The 25,636-nt window shown below is 45.9% G+C and overlaps 1 protein-coding gene across 6 annotated transcripts in view; it reads right to left on the minus strand.

Annotated features, from left to right (window-relative positions):
* TIAM1 (TIAM Rac1 associated GEF 1) overlaps nucleotides 1-24,531 on the minus strand; it is a 193,021-nt gene extending 168,490 nt beyond the window's left edge. For 3 of the 6 annotated variants that reach the window (XM_062622181.1, XM_062622184.1, XM_062622178.1), the window contains exon 1: nucleotides 24,387-24,518. The gene's annotated coding sequence lies outside the window, so the exon portion shown is untranslated. Of the gene's footprint in view, nucleotides 1-24,386 lie in introns of all 6 variants that reach the window. The other 3 variants (XM_062622185.1, XM_062622179.1, XM_062622183.1) reach the window with 2 other exon arrangements.
* Nucleotides 24,532-25,636: the final 1,105 nt, after the last annotated feature.

A 25,636-nucleotide genomic window follows, 5' to 3' on the forward strand; every position in this document is an offset into this window, starting at 1 on the left:
GCTCTGTGGGACCCCAGGGCAGTTCCTGGCGGGTGGCTGCTCCACGAACACAGTTCAGAGACTAGTGCTTCAAAAATGTCTACACACACACATGCAGAGGTATATAACTGAGTTGTGGAACAGTCAGTTTTTAAAACCCACACTTTGTTTCTTGCAACATATCCTGTAGATATAATGAAAACATAGTTACTTTTTCCATTTCAATTCAGGTTATTCCACACTGCATCTGATGATTTAAGTCTCACATAGCCAAGGCATGTGCTTGGCTTTACACACTGATGCATGGTCTGTATTTACACACCATGTGCATTGAGTTAAGCAGATATCCAAATCTTCAGCAGGACTGCAGTTGGTATTTCAGTGCCATACACAAAGAAGCTTATCTCTGTATCTCCAGTATAGAATCATAGAATAGTTAGGGTTGGAAAGAACCTTAAGATCATCTATTTCCAAACCCCCTGCCATGGGCAGGGACACCTTACGCTAAATCATATCACCCAAGGCCTCGTCCAACCGGGTCTTGAACACTGCCAGGGATGGAGCATTCACAACCTCCCTGGGCAACCCATTCCAGTGCCTCACCACCCTAACAAGAAAGAATTTCCTTCTTATAGCCAATCTAAACTTCCCCTGTTTAAGTTTTAACCCGTTACCCCTTGTGCTGTCACTACAGTCCCTAATGAAGAGTCCCGCTCCAGCATCCCTATAGGCCCCCTTCAGATACTGGAAGGCTGCTATGAGGTCTCCACGCAGCCTTCTCTTCTCCAGGCTGAACAGCCCCAGCTTCCTCAGCCTATCTTCATACAGGAGGTGCTCCAGTCCCCTGATCATCCTCGTGGCCCTCCTCTGGACTTGTTCCAACAGTTCCATGTCCTTTTTCTGTTGAGGACACCAGAACTGCACACAATACTCCAGGTGAGGTCTCACAAGAGCAGAGTACAGGGGCAGGATCACCTCCTTCGACCTGCTGGTCACGCTTCTTTTGATGCAGCCCAGGATACGGTTGGCTTTCTGGGCTGCAAGTGCACACTGAAGCCAGCTCATGTTCATTTTCTCATCAACCAACACCCCCAAGTCCTTCTCCGCAGGGCTGCTCTGAATCTCTTCTCTGCCCAACCTGTAGCTGTGCCTGGGATTGCTCCCACCCAGATGTAGGACCTTGCACTTGGCATGGTTAAACTTCATGAGGTTGGCATCAGCCCACCTCACAAGCGTGTCAAGGTCCCTCTGGATGGCATTCCTTCCCTTCAGGGTATCAACCGAACCACACAGCTTGGTGTCATCGGCAAACCTGCTGAGGGCGCACTCAATCCCACTGTCCATGTTAGCGACAAAGATGTTAAATATGACGCAGTTTCAGTGAGCTTGGTGACCCCAGTGAAGCTGAATGAAGTTCTTGGTTTTCAGCTGAAAGGAACTATGTTATTTTATAGAAGATGCGGCTCAAATCGATGCCATCAGGAAAATGCTATAAAATAAGGAGATGAGTGTGAAAAGTGAACAACTGAGGTTTACCTCAAATTGTCATACTACATATAAACATCATTGCAACACTGAGGAAATCGAAAAGCACCTTCAAAGGCAGGTCTACTATTATTTGTAGATGTACTTCCTCTTGAAGGCCCCAAGAGTTGCAGCTATGTCCCAAGTGCCCACATTGCACACAGACCCCAGTCCCTGTCTCCAGAGGACCGCCACAGGCAAGTGCTGCCCCTGCCCCTAGCCACACAGGCAGATCCCCACAGCAGCAGGGCCAGGGCATGTCTTCCAAGCAGTTCTCCTGCAAGGACTGCCTTAGCTCCTTCCTTAGTCTCTTCTTCAGCCAAGGACACCAAACCAGCCAGCCTGCTAGGGTATATGCCTGCCCAGGTACTCCAGAAGGCAGCAGGGAATAAAGATGTTTCCACACACCCTTGCCAACACAGCTCTTTTTTGCTAAACTGTTTTGTGAAGCCTGGTTTAAATCAGACCGCACTCCTGCAAAACACATTCTCACCTCCCATTCCCAGTGAGCAAACCTAACAACCTAATGGGACTGCTTACACACAGTCACATGCAGACATGCCATACAGTCCTTTGACCTGCCATGGCACCATGTAAGCTTTTGAGATGTGCAAGTAGTAAATGACACACAGAACACCCGGATTTTGTCTGCATGTTTGTTGTTTTATTTAATACCAGATAATCCCAACCACATGAGCACCCATTTGCTGAAACCCACTGAGCTGCCTGTTCAGTCTGAATGCTGCAATAGCGCTGCCACCCTAAGTGCTGTCCCGAGCTTTGTGTCAGGTCCTCTAGAAGGAAGGGAGCTGCAGCAGAGCCACCTACCTTACAACTCAGAAAGCCAAAACTGGAGACAGTTCCCCATTTCCAAGTACCGCATACGCAAACTGCTCAAGTACAGCAGACAGGAAAAAAGCAATTTCCTCATCAGTACCACTTTCGTTAGCAACAGGACCCAAAGCAGCAAAAACACCTTCTGCAAACCACTCTCACCATCACGTAACACATCATAAATACCACTCTTCAGCTGGGGGTCAAGCGCTTTTCTTCCTAATGAGCCTTTCCAAACCAGAGCAGACAATGACCACAAAACAATTACAAAGAATAATATTGGAAATTGCCAATTAGGTATATTTAAAAAAAGCTTCAAAGGAAAAAAATAACACCAACAAAGACACTACTTATTTTTACCCACATATAGACAGTACTTATTTAAGGGAATACATTTTGCTGGAAAACATGTTTGTTTTAATTATATAGCTGACTTCACACACAAACAAATCCAAGCTATGGAAAACGCTGTACCTAGGCTTTCAAAATGGCAAGAGCCAAGCCAAAGATAAGATTAGGCTACAGTAATTAATGTTTCTTTGCACTCTAAAAGGTATTTACCATTTGGCTTTGCCCATGGGAAATAAAGCTGTTGCAAAGTGATACAAAAACTGTTCCAGAGTAAAATCTGCCTCTGCCCTGCCCTCATTATTCCCTGGAAAAAAAATCTGCATGTGCACATGAACAGAAAGATATGGGTAACCCCATAAAGTCAGAGATGCTGCCCCTTCTGCCTTTCCTGGGCCAAGTACCATGTCTCTCCAGGAGCACTCATGAAGGGCCACACTGCTCCTCATGGGAGTGCTGTCTGCCACCCTTCATGGGATCTTCAGGGGGGTGGCTGATGACAGCAGCAATGTCATCTATCACCTCTTACCCAGGGCTGCCTTGGATGTCTTTCAGATGCCCAGTGTGGGTCTGCTGCCCATTCCCACAGTAACAGGCAGCAAAGCCAACACAGTTGCTTGTGGTGTGGCACAGGGCAACCAAAGGTCACACCAACACCACAGGAGAAAAAGACTGGAAATCTTCTACCTCCAGTGCAGAAAATTGTCTTCAAGTATGAAAACTTTTTATTTCAGCTCCATTTCTGTATAGCGGAAGCATCCCGAACCGCCCGAGGTTATCAGCACAGACATCAAACGTACAGAACCGTATTAAACACGTCAGCAGCTGGCACAGTTGGATCTCTTAGAAGCAATGCTAGTGCTGGCAGAGTAAAGTTGCTAACCCCACTACAAGCACCAGGATCTGAGGGAACTGGATGCAAAGGAAAAAAAAATGAGATAGATACATGGATAATTAAGAAGAAAGCTCACCAGGCAACTAGAAGGAAAAGAAGAACATAAAACTTCTTCACATCAGAAGAGAAATCATCATCCAGGCTACTCCATTCCATTAATTTTTTAGCAGTGTACCCAATCAAGTCAAATATCAGATAGAGAATTTATACTTTAAATCTTCTGAAGCAAACCTTCCATAAAATGGAGAACCAATCTAATAGTAATTCATTCACAGTGGAAAAAGAAAGGGATTCCCTCTCACACACAGTAAATTCAAAACTCTATAAATATTACAAACTGGTTTCAGCAATACATCTGATTTGAAAGAGGCTCAGAAAGCCAAGGCTTAAAACAAACCTTTAAAGTCTATTACTTTTGCAGCGAAATGTTCAGAGGTAATGTTCGGGGGGGGGGGGGGGGGGGGTGGTGCCTTACTTTTATTTTTCCTCCCCAATTTCTGACACTGTTACATCAAAAGTTTGATCTGAACCCCATAAGGAAAAATACCCTTAGAGGCCCTCTTTAAGCTCTCCTAGCAGCATTCCTGGCCACAGAGCCAGGCTGCTCCCCATGGAAAAAGCTGAAAGCTTTTCCCATCAGTAAGATGCTCACATGAGCCCTCCTTCCTTTAAGACTTAAGGGGTAGTACTGTTCCCTTTGCTCGTAGGACAGGAATTTAATAGGTAGAAGGACAACCTTCTCTCTAGCCAAACAAAGATTTGACATGAAGCACAGCCAAAATTCCCCCAGCACCTAAATCATTTCTAAAGGGGATTCCCATAGCCAAGGAAGGGAAAGCAATGGTAATTCCCTAAGGCCACAAAAGAAAGGCAAAACACAGTACCAACAACCCATCAAAGATATGTCCTGCTACTTCTGCACAGAATACTTTCAATGCTGCTGCTTACCATACTCTTTGGAGGTTACATTTGGGACGTTTTAAAAAAATAATCTTTTCATTCTTTGCTAAAAGAGAACATCCTGAATGAAGGTCCTAAAAAATAAATAAATAAACTCACTACACAATTGCATGCTATTTATTTAAGCAGTCTTCAAGCAGGGTTTCCTCTGAACTTCTGGGAGTTTGACTTTTCTGCTCTTAACAGGGAGTAAAATTAATAAATAAAAATAAATACTATATGCATGAGTAACTCCTGACTTAAAATATTTACAAAAGGCTATTATCATTATCCCCAGTGTGGGTCATCCACGGGGCAAAGACATTCAGATCCACAGCACAAGCAGCAAGGACTAGTAAGAATGAGCATCAGAAATGTTCTTTGCTATCTGGATCACTCACAACTGCTGGTAGGTCTCAAAGCTACCAGGCATCAAAGAAGGGTTCAAACAGTCACAATGGGTTGGTTTGACTGCAGGTTTCAGAGAGAAGTCTGCTCCCAAATGTTACCCTGTATTAAAGCATTCACACAAGTTAGATCAGCACAATTAAAACGAGCCGGAACAATCCTATTACAGTTAGGCTGGCTGGTTTCTCACACAGACAAGCTTAAATTCATTTTTGATTAGCTATTTTAAGGAAGCTTAGCCTCTTTCCAAGACCAGCTTTCCAGAACTGAAGGGACCACAAGCTGCATTTTCAACAGACATCAGGGAAAAAAAAGAAAACAACAACCAATCAAAACCCATTTCCTTCTATAGAAAAGGCTCCACTGAGCCCACAGGCCACATGGATTCTGGTGTACATCAAACCCCCTCGACATCCATGGGGCCGTGCAAACCCACATGAGCTGCAGATGAGGCAAGAGGCTGCCTGTAGTCTCCTGTTCCCTCGCTGGGGCTGGCTGCAACACCTGGAGCAGCAGCCACATTCCAGGTACCACTACAAGTTTCACTCAACAAGGCAGGTAACAGAAGTACCCAGTATAAGCAGCTGACGCCCTTATTCTCATTATACAGTGTAACATTGATCTTGCAGCCCCTGTCAGGGCTATTACCTAGCACTGCAAGCAGTGAAACAGAACCACAGGGCAGCAGCATCCTCACAACCTCATGGTTAGACACTTTATTAGTGTTTTCTTCATGAGACAGGGGCTATCTTACATGAAATGCTTAAGCACAATGGACCTTTGGATCACTAGCCTGACGCCACATTAACACAAATAAATACTGAGAGTACCCCAGATTATATTCACCTCCAAAAAAAAACCCAACTCAGGAGACTACTTGAACAGAAGTAGCAGCAGTTTACTTTAGGTATCTGGAGTGGAAGCAGGTATTACAACCCAAGTACAAAGAGAGCGTTAAGTGGCAGCAAGACTCTGATAACAGGACAGGGAGATTAAAACAGACCCAAACATCAGAACAAATCTTTGAGGAATCTGAGGGAAGAAACCAGGCTCTGACAATCACTTTGGCATCACTGCAGCTTTAGCTGCATAGATGGATGGATAGGTATCAGTGTTTAAATTCTCTTGAGGATTTCTACAAGTTTTATCTTACTCTATAAAAAGAAGTTACACAAAATGACTCTCCATTGCTTTGGAATGTTTTCTCTGCAACAAATGCTACAAGTACTTCAGACTCCTCTGGCAATGCCACACACTTTCAGCCCCTGGATTTTAGAACATTTTTAAGTTAAATGAGACTGGGAAATTTGTCATTTTAATCTCAGTGGGGAGAAACAGTATTTCAAGTAGAGAAAGTATTGGCATGGGTTCACATAAGACAAATTTATTCAATCTCTTCAAAAGCTTAGAGAGGTAGAAATTACCTTCTTCCACCAAGCACTACAGAAGCAATTTTAAAGGAAAGCATCCATTGACAAGGGACACTGCTATATCTAACTTGAAAGACAAGATTTAAGGCTAGATTAAGTTTTCTTGGCAAACTGGAGGAACTCCAGCGACATCAGCTGTCCTACCCACTTACAAGAAGCCAGGACTGTTCTACGGCACTGCACAATGTGACCTCAGTTTTGAGTTTGCATTAGCTAGGAACACTGTGTCCCACTGAAGCATTAAAGTTTACAGAATCAGCCAAATCGCCCATCTCAATATGCCACCAAGTCCAACCAGCAACAATAATCATCCCAGTCTTGAAATATGCAATAGCACATGCAAGAAATATGCTCCACTTGATCTGGGAGACAGATAGAATCTGGCATTTCCTAATTCCTTTACCTTTTGCAGTCACCTTTAATGCCTCAGAAAAGAGGCTGTTACAGCAGCATTTAGCTGTCAGCACTTGGTAAGAGAGAGGAAAAGTATCCATTTTCTTCCACAGGTATCTAAGTATCAGAAGGGAAAGCAACGTGCACCAAGAATCCCTGGAAGGAAAGCAATTAGCACACAGGGACACAGGGTATATGCAGAGGAAAGAGAGTACCTCCTGCAAAGATGAGACTGGCAAGGGCATGGTAGTTAATTACAGCTAAAACACCCCCCCCACCCCCCCCCCCAATAAAACCTGTCCTGTATGTATCGACCTGTCAGCCAGTGCAACTGACAAGCAGCAGGATGGGGCACCCCACTGCCTTGCCAAAGCCCAGCATGTGTGGTGCTGCACCCATGCTCCAGGGCGCACATGGGCATCCCTCACCCTTAACCCACAGGGTGAGAAGCAAGTGATGTTTCTCAACACATTATCTTCAATTTCACACTGCCTAAAATTCATCAGGCAAGCATTTAGTGGCCAGATACTGCTACAGATTGAAGATTCATTTACTTGCCACAATCAACTGCAAGGAGGAAGAAAACACCAACAGACACACACTTGTCTCTCCTCAATTTCTGACTTCTTCCTATTTTGTGTGGCATGTGACACCACCAAGCAAAGGGAAAGACCAAAGCATCCTGCAAATACAAGAAGAAAAGCAGGTCTTTCACACAGATAGAAGAAGGTATAGTACCTGCCCCTGAAGTACAAACAGGTTCAGACACCTTCTCCTAGAAAGATAAAAAGCATTTCACATACAATTCCTCCCACCATCTCAAGGAGGCTTTAAGGTTCTCAAGGAAAGGAAGGATGTGCTGAGAGAAGATTGTACATTTGCATCAGACACTTTGATGGTATAAATACTTTCAAGTACCCACATTTATTAAGGAGATGACTACCATGCATGAGTGAAAACAGACAACAGGCCTCATGAAACACAGCATGCAATATGGGCAGTACAGGACAACTCAGAACACCAGAGCTTCTCGGAGAAAGAAGGTCTGCTACAGATTCACATATGCACTGCTCAAATGCTGGCAGATCCATGACCATGGCAAATGGAGGAGGAGGAGGAAAGAAGAGGGAAAGGGGAAGGTGGCATATATATAGAAACACAGTGAAATATCCCCTTTGGATATTATTCAAGTTAAGACTGCACTTCCCTAAATGTCTAGGTAATATGAAGTGAAAATTAAGCACAGACATACTAGAAAAATAATTTAAAAATATGCATATATTTTTTTTTTTTCTGTAAAACTTGAGTCTCAGGTCATCACATTGGGATAACTTGTTCTTTATGTCCACAGTGAGGACAAATCCAGAGTTGCCAACCCAAGCCGGGTGAATACTTCCTGTCTTCCCAAGAGCATCAGAAACAAAGGTCGTCTTAACACCTGAAAACCTCACTAACAACACCTTTAAAGCTAACACTGAGGTAATGGTGATTAAGTTATTCCTTTTCACAAAGCCCAAAGCAGGCCTTGAAAGAAAACTAGTCGAGCACAGATTTTTCTCCCCATCTCAGAAACACATATGCCACATTACGACCTGCCGATTTCCTTTCTGCAGTTCAGCGTTTCCAATCTTACCCTTCTCCTGTTGTCACCTGCCATAACTGTACAATTAATCAGTCTTCTCTCACTAACTGCTACAGACTGTACCAGTCTTCTCTTACTGCAGATTCAGTTCCAAGCAATTTTTGTCACAAGCCTCTTTTAAAGCAGTTTCACCACTTGGGTACAACTGACAGCTGAGACCGAGAAAATAATTTAGTGGCATGAGGAGAAATGCTTAGCTAAGCACATCAGCTAATGAGCACACTGATGCTAGAAAAGCCATATGCAGACTTCAGGCAGGACAGCACTCCTAGGTAAGTTTCAAAATGCTTGATGATACTTTTGCTTTCTTGAAAACCCCTTAAAAGTACAAAAAATGAAGCAATTTCCAGCTTCTTTTTAAGGATACCAGTGCTAAAGAGAGACTGCTGTCCATCACAGACATTATGTTAAATACTCATCATTCCCATGATTTTCACTCTTTGATTCAACACACGATGTGCTCTCAGAGGCTTTAGCAGATGGCACCCTTGCAGCTGAAAACCGTGTCTGTGTACAAATAGGGTCACATAATACAGACATCTTCAGAAGATCCCCACTCAGCAGCAGCACTATGAGACTCCACGTGTTGGCAGCTGGAGGCTTAAAAATACTTCTTCAAATGAGCCTCAAGAGAGGAACTGAAACCCAGCAGGAGGCTTCCCAGCCCCAACACCTGAAGGGTTATCAGTGGCCCAGAGGAAAGCCGGATAAATGCGTCCCCCTCAGTCTATTCATGCAGGGTGTGCTAGAGCAGAGGAGGCTTGAGGCAAGAAATCTGCACATTCCTTCTGTCAACAAGGATTTGGGCAGATCTAAGAGAGCAACATGTACTGCTATCGGTCACGAGTGAAAGCCCCTGAAGATGTGTTGGATTCTGCTGACATAAACAAGCCTGTTCTTGGCTTACAGGCTGTATGGCTCAGAGACCTCTGACCTCCCACCCCTCACCCAGCTCTGCCCACACCAGCAGATCCAGTTCGCTGTCAGTCCTTTTTATCTGCCTGGTTGGCAGGGTCAGGACACCTCACCCTAGATCAGGTCTATACACTTTCTCGAATAGCCTCCTTCCCCCTTGCACATGCCTGATGATCCATCTGGACCTGTGCTGTTATCCTGCTTGGCATCACTTGGGTACATCCGCTTCACATTACTGGCCACAGCTCCCCAGCATCAAAATGAAGCCTCCAGAGCTCCTCCCAGGACTGCTGCTTTTGCTGGTTGTCACAGAGCCCAACCCTTGGGCTGTACAAGTTGCTGAGCAAGATCCCCAGCCCAAGATGCTTGCATTAATCTGCTGCTCACTCCCTCTTGCCAGGAGGCACCACGTGTGAGCTTCTCCCTCTCCTGTCCATCAAAAGAAGGAATAAATTACCTCCCAGCAGACCGAGACTCAGTTGTTCACTGACTCCAGAGACCTCGAGCATCTGCAGCAGCCAGATCTCCCAAGGCATTTCATGTGCTGCCATTCCCAATACTGCCACATGATGATTCCCATTAGGGTGCCCCTACCTCCCCCACAGACCTCAGTTAAGATTTTGGCTGGCATGGATCCTGAGGACTCTCTCTACTGGCAGCAAAACTGTGCTTTCACTACTGCTGCTGCCCCTTACAGCATGACAACGGGGCACAGATCAAATTGTTCTAGAAAAATGGTCTTTTCTGTTTCTGGTACAGACCTCCATCAACACCCTTTTCCTGCCACATTCCAGGATGAAGCAAACAGGCAAGACCCAGGCCCAAGGATGTTCTCCTGCACTTCCAGCACAAGGAGCAACCTGAAGCATAATTTCTCTTCTTCCCCTCCTATATTTCAAGACTATCTGGGTACTCTGCAAAAAAAGTTACGTATTTGCTTCTACAGCTGCACCAAGCTGAAAGTTTGTTCTTAAGCACAAGGATTTGTTGCCTCTCCTGCTCCCACTGGAGGACAAAAGGAGTCAACAGCAGAGCGCTGATGGAAAAAAAAAAAGTCATTCAACTTGTAAGACTACTCCACTTGAATGGAACAATCCTAGACAAAGAGAGAGTAGATATTACCCTGGCAAGCCCTTATTTCATGTCTGAGCTCCACAGCAACATAAGGCCAAAGCAAGAAAAACTAGAGAAGCCAGGGCCAGAAACAGCCACAGAAGCTCAGCAACAAGTAGGCAAGCATGCCAGCCAGCATGCAAGCTCACCTACCTGGTGTTCAGGTGTCCAGCAGGAGGAAGAGCACTTGCAGAGGACATGCTTTTCCTTCCAGCAGCAGTCTGTACTTGTCCTGACACACATGCCATACAAAACCAGGGAAGACAGGAGAAGCCCTCCAGCATTTTGGGACCACACCACCAGCAGCCACATCCATCTGCCTGAGGAGCTTCATGGGACATGACCAACAGTTTGGTTCTTTTTTAAAACGTCAGTAAAATCAGGCATCGCTAGGGCTCAGATGGGGAATAGATAAGGGCCTACATGGGGTAGGGGCTAAGGGAAGGAAACCTCCCCCTGCCACAGAAATGCAGACAGCTTATCTATCATACCCTGGGGGGTCCCTTCTGAAGGCTGTTTTTTCTTCTTTTCCAGGAAGGGAAAGGAGGAGAGAGTGTCTTTTGGCACTCTTACTTTAAATAAATAAATAAATACAAATACAAATACAACAACCAAACACAATTGAGAGACCCCCCCCCCCATCCTCAATTCATCACATTCTCCAGATGCCTCCTCACTGTCCCCTAGCCTCTTTCATCCCTCGGACAAGGCCATAGGTGGAGGACATCAGGGTAGATCCCAACTTGCAATGGGGAGAAAAGGCAAGGGAAAGAGACGATGTGTGGGATCCCTCAGTTAAGTCAAGCATTTGGCTTCACATCTGCATCTGAACACCAAACTGGTATGCTTTTCTTCTTGGTTTAATGTAAGGACACCCACACTCATAGCTTTTGTTTTAACAAGGTCTGCTTTGTTAAAACCAGACTGTGTTTTGTAACTTAACATAGACAGAAACCAAGATACAGCCGGGGATGTTTTTGTAATTTCAGAAGACCTTATTTCTATGATATACATCCACAGCTTCCAAGAAACACACACACCCCAGCTGCCACTAACTGCACTAGCTCAGGGCCATTTTTACCAGAGCTCTCCCATAGCAGCTTTCTCGTGTTTCTTTGCTGGATTTTGTTCCCTCACCTTACGTCCCTCCACTCTTCCAGAGCTGGCAGGGGCCAGGCACACTTGCACACAAGACAGAGTGACTGTCTGCCAGTAGACAAACAAATGCAGAAAAGATAGTGAGCTTCCTCAATATTGAGCTTCCTCAGTAAACCACCAGTCTTTGTCTGAAGTCTTAAAACTTCATGAGCATTTCGTCAATCTTTTTCATACCCAGCTTCTTCCTACAAGCTTGGAGCACCTACAAACCCTATGTTTGGAGACTTGTCCCACACCTCCCTACCAAAGGGTGGCTCTTTGTAGGGGCCACACAGACAGCTAAAGCCCAGCTCTTCTTCTGAACACTGGCATAAGAGAACTGTGGGAGCAACATCTACAGCCAACAAGCCTTAGGAGCCAGCAGTGTGTTAACCACAGATGGCCCAAGCAAGCTGAAGTGAGTAATGTAATTAGTGAACCACTAAGTACCTCCACGGTCACATGCTTCAGTGAGTGTCTTCACAAAGCTGTGAATGCAGAGCTATGCCTGAGCTTTTAACATAGAAATTAATTTATCCTTGACCTGAGGCACAAAAAAAAAAAAAACAAACCCAAACCACCTACGCCATGAATTTGGTCATGAACTAAACTGATGACTGCTGGTTAATACCATCCAAGCCTTTCCTTGACCAATCACAAGCCTCACACATAACAGACACACAATAGAGATGATACATACGATGACGACATTGCCAAATTTCAAGTTCACCTTATCCAGAAAGAAATGCATGCAACCATCACAAAACCTGGTGCAAGACTATCAGAAATCAAATGAGAGGAGAATCAGCATTTGTATATCTCTGAATTAGAGGACCCAGTGTCTGCTGCCCCAAAATACACTCACAAGGATGTGAGAAGAATCAGTTGCAGCTGCCCTGACCTTACACTGATCCCTAAGACAGAAGGATCTGGCACTGTTTAGTAGCCTTCCATAGATATATTTCATGGAAGAAAAAGATCAAACACCATGTGAAAGTGTATTCACGAGATCCTACAGGAAGAGGAGGCTGCACCAAGAACTACACCGTTCATCCAGTTTTGAGCTTACCTTCAACTTCTGCCTAGCAGGCATCTCCAGACACTCACAAGGGATGAAAGGGAAACTGTTTTATCATTCTCACAAGCTCCTTCCTCTGATTCAAAAATAACGTTTCCCTGAAATCACATTTTGCCAACACACATTTCCACATGCAGAAGTAAAAACTTCAGACCTATTCAAAGTTGAAAGCTAAACAGATTCAATTGGGGAAACAAGGATGAAAACATGAATTGCCAACAAATAATTCTCCAACGTAAAACAACGCGCACATATCCCTCTCACAGCCACACATGAGCAAACCCCAGATACAACCCTTGCAGAGAGGACACATGCCTTGTTGTCTATGCACGGCAGGAGGTTTCTGGTGAAATAATTACAATTAATCCATTACTTAATCTCCTAATCACTTCTGAGCATAAAGCACTCCTGGACATTTGTTAATAAGGACACATTCATTTTCATACCATCCTGCTCATGAAAATTTAACCAAGAAAATAAATTGAAAAATGATCAGACACCACCAGCTACCTTATTCAGAGCCACAAGCAAGAAAGATTTACAGCCGAAGCCTCATCCACAGCAACTCAATATCGCTGCTGCAGGCACCGTGAGCTCCCCTACAGTGGGGGTCTCATCATCACTGAGCCACCCTTGCTTGCTGATTTCCAGTTGTCTGAACTGAGTTTTAAGTGGCTTATGGTCCATGGGCTGCATCAGTAACTGGACACACAGAGTCCTCCCACAGTTCCCCTCTTACTCTACCTAATATACATATCACAGATTTAAACACGAAGTGAAGGAGTTTAACCACCCCACAGGATGCAATAACTAGGTGTTTCCAAGAGAGCCTGAGCAGACAAGGGTAAGAACAGAAATTTAGGCAGATTTTGTAACACTTCAGCTCTGTGTCTCACTTGGTAGGTTTAGGAAAGACCTCTAACACTGACTTTTTTGTTCGTTTATGGCCAGAGGAAGGAGACTATTCCAGCATGGGAGCCCTGAAGCTAAAATTAAAAACCTACAATTTGGGTTCAGTAGCAGTCGGTATAATTCAAATCCCAGCCACAATGAGAGGTCTCCAACACTATCAACTGTCAACAATTATTACTGGCTAAGCACACAAAACGGCTTTGTTCTGAACTGGAAGCCACAACTGCAAACAGCAGTAATTGCTACCAAAGGCAAAACACACAAAAAAACACCAGCCTTTCCATGCAAAATAGTCTCCAAAGAGGAACATAGGAATGGATACAAAAGTCTTACCATCTCCGCTCACATCCCTAAAAAAGTGAAGAGTAAAATCCAAGGCTGTAGACTCAGCAAAGGAGAAGGCTAGGCAAGGAAAAGGGATCCTCAAAAGACACTTGGTAACTATTCTGAGCTGAACACACATTTAATGAAACATACTGTTCATGAGTTACTGAACTTTCATTAGCAGTTTAAGGGAAAGCCACACATGCAAGAGATGAAACGTAAACAATTTCTCCTGAAATTGCATACTTTTCCACATTAACCCTCAGCAAGTTCATCCCAACTGATATGAGAAACCAAATCAATTAATACTAATTGCTCACCTTATTTTCACAGAGGGATCTTTGCACTCCAGCAAGCCTCAAAAAAAAAAGAAAAGAAAAAAGGCTATTTGTACAAAAGCAATTTATTTGTCTTTCTGTATTCATTTAGCTATGCATTTAATTATTTTGGCAGGTAATTCTGTCAGCTCAGTTCTCCTTCCTCACAACTACCCTTTTTCAAGCTGACAGCACAAAGCAATCACATTTTATAACCCCCCAGCCTACAGCAACAGAATAAACAAAGTTTTCCAAGTCATGGGGTGAAATCCCAAACCCACTGACTTCATTAAAAGAACAGCCATTAAGTTAATACAACTGGTGTGACTTTCTCATGAGACAATGATGACCAACTGAGGAAACGTGCAGGGGGCTGGAACTAGATGATGTTAAGGTCCTTTCCAACCCTAACTATTCTACAATTACGTGTATTTTACTAGCAGCAAGTAAATGTGGCAGGATTTACATTCAATCTTTCTTAAACATAACATGTATGTTTTTAACACATGCGATACAGATAGCACAGAGTAAACAGAAGCTACATTTGTCCTCCTCTGCTGTAGGAGTGCAACAGGTTTTCTCACCATCACATGAGTCTTCAAAAGAGGTTTTCTCTTCCATCATTCCATCTAACCACACTATACTTCAACACTACCCCACCATTAACAGGTCTTGAAATTTTTTTTACACAGGTCCATTAATGTCTGCAGGCAAAACAAGACAAATGGCTTAAAAAAAAACAAAAGTCACTTAATGCTGACAGTCTTTCTTCTTGGTTAGTTTTATGGAGAAAATCTTGCCAAAACAGCTCTCCTGAATGCTAAGTAACTTGGACCTGCATGGCCCCAATCAATTAGTGCATCCCTACAGCATCCAGCACCACTTGCCCCAGGGACAAGTGGGTGTCAGCACCAGTCAGGCTCTGAAGAGGCCTTCCCAAGGGCTAAACAACGAAAGCAACATCTGCCTAGCCTCAACTACTCCTGGGGTTTGTTCCTGCACTTGGGGTTCAATAGCCCCCTGCAGCACTACCAGCCTGGAGAAGAGTGGCTGGAGAAGGACCTGGGGGTGCTGATTGACGGACACTGAACATGAGCCAGCTTGTGCCCAGGCAGCCAAGAAGGCCAAGAGCATCCTGGCCTGTATCAGCAATAGTGTGGCCAGCAGGGCCAGGGCAGTGATCATCCCCCTGTACTTGGTACTGGTGAGGCCACACCTCGAATCTTTCATTCAGTTCTGGGCCCCTCACTACAAGAGAGACACTGAGGTGCTGAGGCAGGTCCAGAGAAGGGCAACAAAGCTGGCGAAGGGTCTGGAGCACAAGTCTGATGAGGAGCAGCTGAGGGAACTGGGGTTGTTTAGTCTGGAGAAGGCTCAGGGGGGATCTTATCAGTCTCTACAACTACCTGAAAGAGGATGAATCGAGGAATTGGCTGGTCTCTTCTCCCAAGTAACAAGTGATAGGAAAAGAGGTAAAAGCCTCAAGCTGCACCAGGGGAGGTTTAAATTAGATATTAGGAAAAAATTCTTCACCAAAAGGCTAGTCAAGCATTGGATCAGGCTTTCACTTCCTCAGTGTCCCTGGAAGCATTCAAACACTGTGTAGACAAGACTCTTAGTAACATCGTTTAGCAGGGCACTTGGCAGTCCTGGGGTAATGGTTGTACTTGATGATCTTAAAGTTCTTTTCCAAGCTAGTTGATTCTATGATTCTGGCCTCTGAAATCACCACAGCTAGCTCATGTCTTACCTATCCCAGCTCCCACAGACACAGGGGATGCATAACATAAGGGCACCAAGCTGAAAACCTTTGGTTCATCTGGAAGTAAACAGCTCAGGTTCCAGAGGCAGTAAGTGAGAGATATCCTTTTGGAGCTCTTTTGCTTCAGCTGTACCTGGACAGCAGAGAAGTGACTTAAGTGGAACTAGTTACAAGGTGGGGATGCAACAGTCTCAACTCAAAATGTTTCTCATATCATCCATTTTCCATGCTTCCTACACTGTTTTGCATTCTTCCTCTCTCCCTCAGTCTTGGCTTATACTACAGGGAAGCCAAGTTTCTTAAGAGAAGATGCTCAATCTTTTTTCGCTCCCAAGTTGGAATAAGTAAACTATCACTAGCTGTCATGCTGTTTCGTCACCATAACAGCTTTGTCTCCCAGAGCAGCATGTATCAATCCCTCTGGATCAAACCCACTGTCATCTCCTAAAAGTGTGATGATAAAAGAACATGATAGTAAGTGGAAAAATTAACTGAAGGCAGCCCTCTCTCCATTTTTATTTCTACTGTGGTTCTCCAGATCACCTGTCACACATAGCCAGTTGAGAAGAGTTTTAAAAGTACCTCTGTAATTGTGTTGCATGCACCAAACTCTAGGGAAGGTCCATGATGAAGGAAAAAGTTACAAACGGAGGCCTCCTGCAAGTTGTGCAGGTGTGGATAGAAATGTAGACTGGTCATAAACTAAGGCTTTCATAAACGTTCCCAACAGCACAGAAAGTCTGCAGGAACTTATCAGGCAGTTAGGGAAGCACGACGGCTGCAGTTTCAAGACATACTTTTCAATAAGCAAACTGAGATGAGGAGCTGATGCAACTGACCCAAGCCCTGCCAGAGCACTGGCTGGGATCTGGAGGGAGATGTCTTTTGCCAAAAAGAGGTGACTAACAGCAGCAAGTTACAGGGAAAGTACTGGCAGAGAGGGCAAAGAGGAGAGTAAGGGGACCAAGCAGTGAGGCACAGAACAAAGAGCCTGGCCCCTTCATGAGGCCACTGATCATGAAGGGAAGACTAGCAGCAGGACAATAAGCTTTCAAAGCTCACAGAATTTCCATGGTCCAGGAGATCAAAGCAGTGCTGTTGTAGGAGGAGGTAGCAAAGAGGAGAGAGAAGCCAATCTTGATCTTAAAACAAGCCCAAGAGCTGAAATTGGATGCGAAGCAGTCAGGAAGCCTGCCCAGGGTTAATAAGGAAACCTACATTTCTCCCCAAACTATGCCAAGAGATAAAAGCAGGCACAGGATTTGCTTTAGAAGAAGCAAAGGGAACTAACTGCAATGGGCTAGGGTAAGAGATAATCTGAAACAACAAAAACCACCTGCTGCTATGGTAATGGATGGGTCCAACAGACAAGCAATAACTGGATCCTAGCAGAAATTGTCCTGGCTTGCTGAAAGCCTGGTGCCTGACTGAGCACTGCTTATCAGGGAGGGTGGAAAGCCAGATAGAGGGCTAATGTGATGACAAATCAGTGAGGTTACTGCACCCAAAAAAAGAACAAAAAACAACAACAACAACAAAAAAAAGAGGTGGAAACAGGGGAATGAAAATGCAAAGTGTAACTTTCATAACATCACTAGATTTCTTCACACTTTCTTCTGCAAATACAACAGACAAGATCCGAGCAACCAAGGTATTCAGGTTCTTATAGAATAGCACTAGTACAGCAGGAAATCATGGGCAAAGTATTAGGCCACAGCTTTCTGGCATGAGGTTTTAAATCTCTAGATGTAAGATGTTTTGAGTGAAAGAGGAGAGATGTTTTCCAGCTGTGTTTAACTTTAGCCTAGAGATATGCAGTTGCTCTATAAAGGTAGTTCCTAAGAGTATTTGTTACAACAAAGGGAGAGGAAACTCTAGTCATCTGAGAGTGTTATTGTCAGCCAGCCTGAGATGAAACAGCAGAGTGCCCTGATCACAATGCAGGATGAGATGGCTCTCGCATCAGGAAAAAAAGTCTTCTTTCCTTAGGTAGCTGGTCTGGATTGCAGTTCTCCACAGGCAGCTGTGGAGCATGTATGGCTTTACATGGGGAAAGCAGGAGAGCTGTTGCTCTTTGAAAAGACATTTTGGAAGAAAATTAGTAGAGAGGATTTTTTCCAGAGACAGAAGCACTGCTGCAGCCCCTCACTCTCCCTGACAAGAGGCACATCTGCCTCCACCAGCACAAGGGGTTTGTACGAGCCCTTACATGAGCCCAGAGCAGCAGGAACGGCAACAGCAGAGGGGGAACTTGACAGCTCTTGACTCCTAAACCTCTCCGACAGTCATCCTTACACCATCACTGACTGTTGCCATCCCTGAGCAGCTGCTCCTGGCATCACCAAGCCAAGCCCAGGCCTTCTGGAGCAGCCACCCATCCCATGAGACCTGTCATTTCACAGGGACATCACATTTGGCCCAAAGGACCCTGGCATCTTCCCATGCCATGCCAAGTATGGGGCACATTGCAAGTAACACAGGGTCAAATACAACACTGGAGGTTGCCTCAAACCTTCTGAAGTCAACCCTGTCTTCACAGAACATCTTCCAACAGAGCAACCAAGTTACTGTGTAACACAGACCCACTTTGCATCAACATCTTTGCCATCATTCTGCAAAGGGAATGACAGTCCTGCCCTCCAGTAAGTCACACAGTTAGGAAAAGTAAATGAGTTGTCAATAAACCCTTGATTGTTCAATGAGACATCACTAATGGGAAGGCAAATGTAGACTGCCAGAATCCATGACGTAATGGCAATACATTTCAACTTAAGCTTGATGTTGCTGTGATGAAGCTATTTTCAGTTGCTTTGAATCTTCTTCAGAAAAGTCAGTCCTTGAATCAAATACAGTTCAAACATCGTGATTCTTCTGAGCTCAGATGCATGCATTTAATCAGTCCAGGTGTTTAAATTATTTATCCATGAGGGAAACTGTACTAATCTTAGAACAGAGCACATGAAGGGGAAAAACAATTAGACATAAAGACATGCTGAATAATGCGAAGCAGTAGAGAACTCTCTTATGCACAAGATAACTGCGACCAAGGGTGTTCCAAGTATTTATGTGATTTCACTGCAGCCTGGGCTGCAAAACTTGAAATACAGAGATTTGCTGGTACTAGAAGAAATGTTTCCCAACCATAAGGTAAAATTATTATTTTCAACAAGCACAAAGCTAAAAGTTGGTACTTTCCCTAATTTTAAAAAGCAGAATTTTTAAAATGGGGGGATTTGGTTTGGTTGGGTTTTTTCACAAACAAAATCAGTGTATGGCGTGGAAACAGAGTATTTCAGGAACTATTCTTCCATACATTAAGTGTGACAGCCAGTGCTCTGCACTAGACTGTCTATCCTTATCACTTATGCATAAAAACAACTACTTGCCTTTCTTCTTTGATCTTAACATTCTCCTCCTCTATCTCACGTTTCAAAGCTAAGAGTCTACCCAAGCTGCAAGGAAGACTTCCTGGATGGAAAATACACAAAGTGGGAGCAATACTCCAGTACACTGCAGCCTTTTTTAGATTGCTCCCCACCAATGGTTACCACAGAAACAGGTGGTCAAACACTAAAGCAGTAAGCACCCAGGTGGATTGAAGGGCTGTGGTGACGTACCAGGACACCTGGTTAAGAACACAAGACCTTTCCACCACCCTTACTCACTGCCTACTCCTTCAGGGGAAGAAATTCTTAAAGTAAGTCTGCTTTAATGGTAATGGATTAGATATCTCATTCCAACTTTCAAACGCCTTGTCCCTCAGAAGACTTGGCTTTATCCACTGAAATTAACGGAGAAAGTCAAGAAAGAGATGTATTTATACTGTGCACCGGAGAAAAATAAAACTAGGTGTCCTGCTGCCAAGATGGACGCATTCACACAATGTTGGACTCCAACATCTGTACCTTCACTTAGACAGACTTAGCCAATTAAGTTGATAGCATGGCACACAGTGGCACTTTCTGAGCACTCGGGAAAATAAACAGGCAGGTCTTACTCCAGCAAAGAATCTGCCTCTTCTCCCAGCTGGTTACCAGCTTTCTCTGCCTCACCACCTGGCATGCAACATACATTGCCTGCCATGGAGGTGGGTGAGCAACAGCCTGCTCCTGTGTGAACAAGTTAAATCCCTTCTTGATCTGTACCATATCGCAAAGATTGGGCTGACTATAGAGAAAACAAAATCCCTACCTTTGCTCTGAGACCAAGGAAGTTCAAGGTATTTCAACTCCAAGCCATTTCCAGCTGCTGTTTCAATCATTTTGTTTCTATAATCTGGGCAGCACACCAAAGATCACAAGGTTTGGGTTTACATTTCATTTAAAAACCATTCGTAGGAGAAGAATCATTCCTCTATTTTATTAAGCAAAAACCATAGGCTGCTGATAATGCTATTATAGGCGGCAACATCAATGAAACATTATACATATATATCTATATAAAAAATATAAAAAGAAAAACATTGAGCTGGAAGGTTACTAACAAAAATAGAAAGAAAGACCCCCGAGACATTCTCTTTGCAATTCCTTTTTACACAAGCCAACACTTAAAGCCTCCTGGCTGAGATTCCCCAGCTAACCTACAAACCACTTTCTAGCATCATTGCTCAAATCAATCTGAGTATCTAGTAGGGCAATTCATAAGAGAATGACATGCCCAATATTGACAACATTCTTCACAGCACAAGGAGAAACCCTACAATGCAGATACATCAACATTTTTGAAAGTAACATTGGCTTAAATGGAGTTACAATGAGAAAGTGACCTGCTTTGACGCCAAAGGTCCCTGGTGTTACTGCTCAGAGAAAAAGCATCTGTGAAACACTGCAAGAGGGACCATAAGGAGCAGCAGCCAAATGGGAGGGAAAACAAAAATAAAAGTATCAGACCAGCCTCCAGTACCACAGCCTGCTCAATTGCACCCAGGTGCAGGGGATGCTGAGACCCCTTCCTTTTTACGATCAACTCTCCAGCCATGGGAATCCTTCATTTGACGTTTGCTTTCAGATGACATTAGCCTTTTGACTCAGTTTTGCCAGACTGCACTTTTGTCATTAGTTCTGGTTAGAGATACAGATGAGACGGCACTTCCATTTCATTATTTCTACAAAAGTGCCTTAAATGTAACTCTAAGGATAATTACTTTGGAGGCTGAAATTCCCCATTGTTCTCATTGCAGAGGTACATATCTAAAGATGATCTGCTTGGTCATTTAAGGTTTTGAAACATCTTCTCAGATAAGCACAGCTGCATTTTTAACAATAGCTAAAATTACAGAATTTAAGACAGGAAAATTTGATGCGATGTTCCGTGCTTTAGCTAACAAGTCTTCCAAGATACAAAGCTTCAGTTGCTCTGGAAACTGTAACTTGGACACAACCATGTAGATACATCAAGCCCCTGGCTATAAATGAAAACACTTTAGCAACACTGCACATCCATGTGACAAACATTTTTAAAAACAAGCACTGCATCCTGATCCTCATATAGGAAGGGCATATCCCACAACCCTCCACACGCAGCACAGTTCTCCATCTGTATTTCCTTTCAGCCTCAAGAGAAATGAGTGAGAAGAGCCAGGAGAGCACGTGGACACACCATTAAGACAACCACCCTGCAGATGAGACGTATGTGGTAAACACAGGTGGGTATTTGAGGGATATGCCATTGATTCAAACCAGGGCTGTTTCTTTCTGTGTTTGCATGGTGCCTGTTACACCACAGGCACAGCTGAAAGCAAGCACTGGTAACCAAAAGGAAGACTTAGACAAATTAACATGGTGGACAGGATGGCATCCGGTACACACAAGTCTGAGCTGTTGGCCCAGGAGAAGGCAGCAGGAAGGCTGGAGCTGGGAACAGAGCAAGAGGACAGCCACTAGAAGGAAAGCGGGGGGGGGGGGGATGATCCAGAGTAGAAGGAATGAGCGTGGGGTGTTCATGGAGGAGGATTGGACACAGCACAACACCAGAAGCCAGATATTTTTATATTTTTATTTAAAAAAAAGAGGGAAATATTACATATATATATGACAGCCTGAGTGCTGGTTGCTGTGGAAACCATAACTTTGAATTCAGTGGCTAAACCCCACCATTGCTATTTATACCATGCTCCTCACTACAGTACGAGAACTTCGTCTGAGAAACAGAGCTCTGGTACCAGACAAACATGGGTTTTCTTCCTGTTACATACAGTGATCCTTTCAAATGATGCCTCACAAGGTTTTTATGATGTTCCTAGCCACTGAATGACTACATGGTATAATCACCTCTGACATGAAAAAAAACCAACACCCCACCACTGTCTTTCCTCTTCCAAGCAAGACCAGATGAATCACTGCACAGACATCAGGTAGGATCCACTGAATTTTATTTCAGTCAAGAGCAACCAGAAACACCAAAAAGGCCATTTAAAACAGCAGTATTATCTTGTTTCCCTTAAGGCAAATTACAGTCAGCATTGCAGAGATTACTGAGGGCCAGATCTTAGAATCAGTTATCATTAAAGATGACAAGTGTTTAAGTACACGGGAATATTGTCTTTTATATACTGGAAAGCATAATTGGACCATTAATACAAGAATAACAGTAACAAAAGGCTACAGATTGAACTCCTGTTGGGAGAATCCCACTAAAAAACAATGCCATTTTTGAGTTGCTGTACTGTTCAAGGAGACAGCTTTTTCCTCTATAGGAAGCGTGATACTGGGGCAGCAAGCGTTCCCACAGTCTAAGCGCGAGCAGGACTAATCTGCCTGTAATCAAAGAAGAGGTGAGTCAAGTCCCCAAGGGTATGTCACATTCCTCTTCCACCTCCACCATTTCAGAGTCTAGAAGGAAAGAAACAGTCCCATTCTTCACCCACTCCCAAATCATGTTTTACCTCAACTAGTATGGAAGTGCTAGCGTAGCATGTTCATTGCTACTACCAAATATACACAGTAACTGCCACGGGGTGATCATGTTTTCAGACTCTTCCAAGGACCTCTACACACATGGGTCCCCAAATCAGAAAGCTCGTGGCACACAAGGGCAACTAAGGCAAAAGCTGAGAGAAAACCACAGGGCTTTCCAAGGACACTCACACCTTTACAATCCCACGGGACCGTCCCATCCATGTGGGCTCACTGGGAAACAGCAAGGATAACCGTTACATACAACCAGGTAAGCAAAACTGCCTGAAGAAGGGCAGCCGTACATTGAACAGGGACAGAAGCAAGGATTCAGCAGAGGGGCTCCAACAGCTGCCAAATGAGGAGGGGTGGAAGTTACTTTCTGTGGGATCTGGCCCTTACAGTCAAAGGGCAGGATGTCTCATTTGCCCTTGTTCAGTATTTTTTTAGCACTGCATTGAAGTGTCATTGAAATTGACAGAAGCTTTTTAATAATACAGGAAGGGGAAAAGATGATCTAATCACAGATTTGGCGCCCAAGTAATCACTCCATAGATTTCAGCCTCCCCTAATTTATTCCAGTATATCTTTTAATCAGAATTTCATACATAGCAAAACGATTAACAAGTCATGAGTGCTACCTATGTCCCAGCTCCAGCCAGCTTTCACTAGCCCAGTCCCCCGGCTGCTGCACAGGGGGGAAGTGGGAACGAAGGACTGACAAGGAACGTAAAGTCAATTTCTCCCAGTGCTTCCCAACAAACGTGGTAGTACTGAGATACAAGCTGGAATTATGCACCCGTTCCTACAACTCTATTTAAGACCGCATTTGTGCCAGCGTTCCCGTCAAGCTGACGGCGTGCATCGCTCGGGAGTCCCCAACTTCAGCACGGGCAGCACGGGCCGGCGGTGCCGTGCCTTCAGTGACCCTCGGGCCGAAACACACCCCCTTACCCGCTACACGCTCACGGAGTACGTGGGTCCTCATGACACCCCGGCTAAGGCCCCCGCCGTGGGCGGTACGGCTCCCCCACCGCAGCAGCAGCAGCAGCCGGCGGAGAACAGACCCGGTGGCTGCGAGGGTCTCCTGGGGATAGGGGGGAAGCGACGACGACAGCGGCGGCACGGACCCCGCGCAGCCCCCCGGGGGTGGCTGTGACATTTTAGCCGCAGGAGGGAGGCAGGCTACAGCAGGGCCGACGGCTCCGGAGACGAGACCCCGGCGAAGCCCCGAGCATCCCGGCGGGGCCACCACCGCACCGGTGGGGGGATCAGCGCCGGCGGCCCACACAGCAAACAATAAAGCGGGCCTCAGCGGGCCGGGCGCCCACACACCCGCCCGCAGCGGAGCGGCTCGGCCGCGCCCCCCCCACACCCTGCCCGGGCCCCCCGGTGCGGACGGCGGTGGCGGCAGAGGGGCTGCCCGCAGCCGGGCCGCGGCGCCGTGCTACGGCCCCAGCGAGAACCGCTCCGCCAAGGTGCACCGATATGAGAGGTGATGCCGCGTGGAGGGGGACTGAGACGCGATCCGCCGGCCACTCACCTGCCGCGGCTGCGCTCGGCACCGGGAGCCGCCGTCCGCCCAGGGAGCTGCTCCCTGTCGCCGCCGCCGGGCGCCTGCGGCCACCGCCGCTCAGAGTACGCCGCCACCAATAGGCGCCGCTGCCATATTGTTACTGCCGGCGCTGCGAGGGGCGGTGCCGCCGGCCTCCTTGGAAACCAGCGGCCATTAGCTACCAAGCTTGTCAATCAGAACTGGGAGAGCCAATGGGCGGCGGCGGCGGCCAGCAGCGGGGCGTTCGGAGTTGGAATGTTGTGTGACAATGGCCCACGCGGCTCCCAGGCGGGAGGGAGGGGTGGGGCCGCTCCCCAGGGGCCGGAACACCCCCAACACACACGCACACCCACACACACACACGCACACACACCACCCCGCACGCACACACACACAGGCACGCACAGGCACACACACACAGGCACACACAGGCACACGCACACACACACCCTCCGCACCGGGAGCCGAGCCCGCAATGAAAGCGGCCAATGGGGCTCGCGGAGCGCCCGCCGCGCGCGGCAGGCCGGCCAATCCCGGGTGGGGGGAGCTCAGGAGAAGGCGGCGCGCGCGGCGGCGAGCGGGATTGGCCGTGAGCGGGGAGAGGTTGACTTGGACGTTAAACCGCCTCTGAGGGCGGGAGGTGAGGAACCGGCCTGTCACGGCCCCCGGCACCCCCACCCCACCACACACACGTCTCCGCACAGTCCGCGGAAGAAGAGTTCGGACCGGTGCGAGGGGATCGGGATCCGTGAGGAAGATGCCTGCCTGACTGCCTCAGAAGTCGGTTTGACTTCGAGGGGGTCGGGAGTCGTTAGAGGAAGGTGCCTCTCATGTGGAGGGTGCGGCCAGACGCCTTCCTCTCATGGCTTCTGACCCCATCGAAGGCCCTTGGAGCGCTGCGGTGCTTTCCCATCCTTCATGTTCACCACCAGACCTTTGGAAGGAGCACTGGTGGCACCAGACTTTCCAAATCACAGAATGGTTTGGGTTGGAAGGGACCTTAAGATCACCTAATTCCAACCCCCCTGTCAGGGGCAGAGATGCCTTCCACTAGACCATGTCTCTCAAAGCCCTGCCCAACCTGGCTTTGAACACTGCCAGGGATGGGGCAGCCACAGCTTTTCTGGGCAACCTGTGCCAGTGCCTCACCACCATCACAATAAAGAATTTCTTCCTTTACATCTAATCTAAATCCCTCTTTCAGTTTAAAGCCATTCCCCCTTGTCACTACATGCCCT

This window comes from Pezoporus occidentalis, unplaced genomic scaffold (genome assembly GCF_034315485.1).
Source record: "Pezoporus occidentalis ecotype Australia unplaced genomic scaffold, CSIRO_AGI_Poc_V1 ctg24, whole genome shotgun sequence".
Taxonomy (NCBI): Eukaryota; Metazoa; Chordata; class Aves; order Psittaciformes; family Psittacidae; genus Pezoporus; species Pezoporus occidentalis.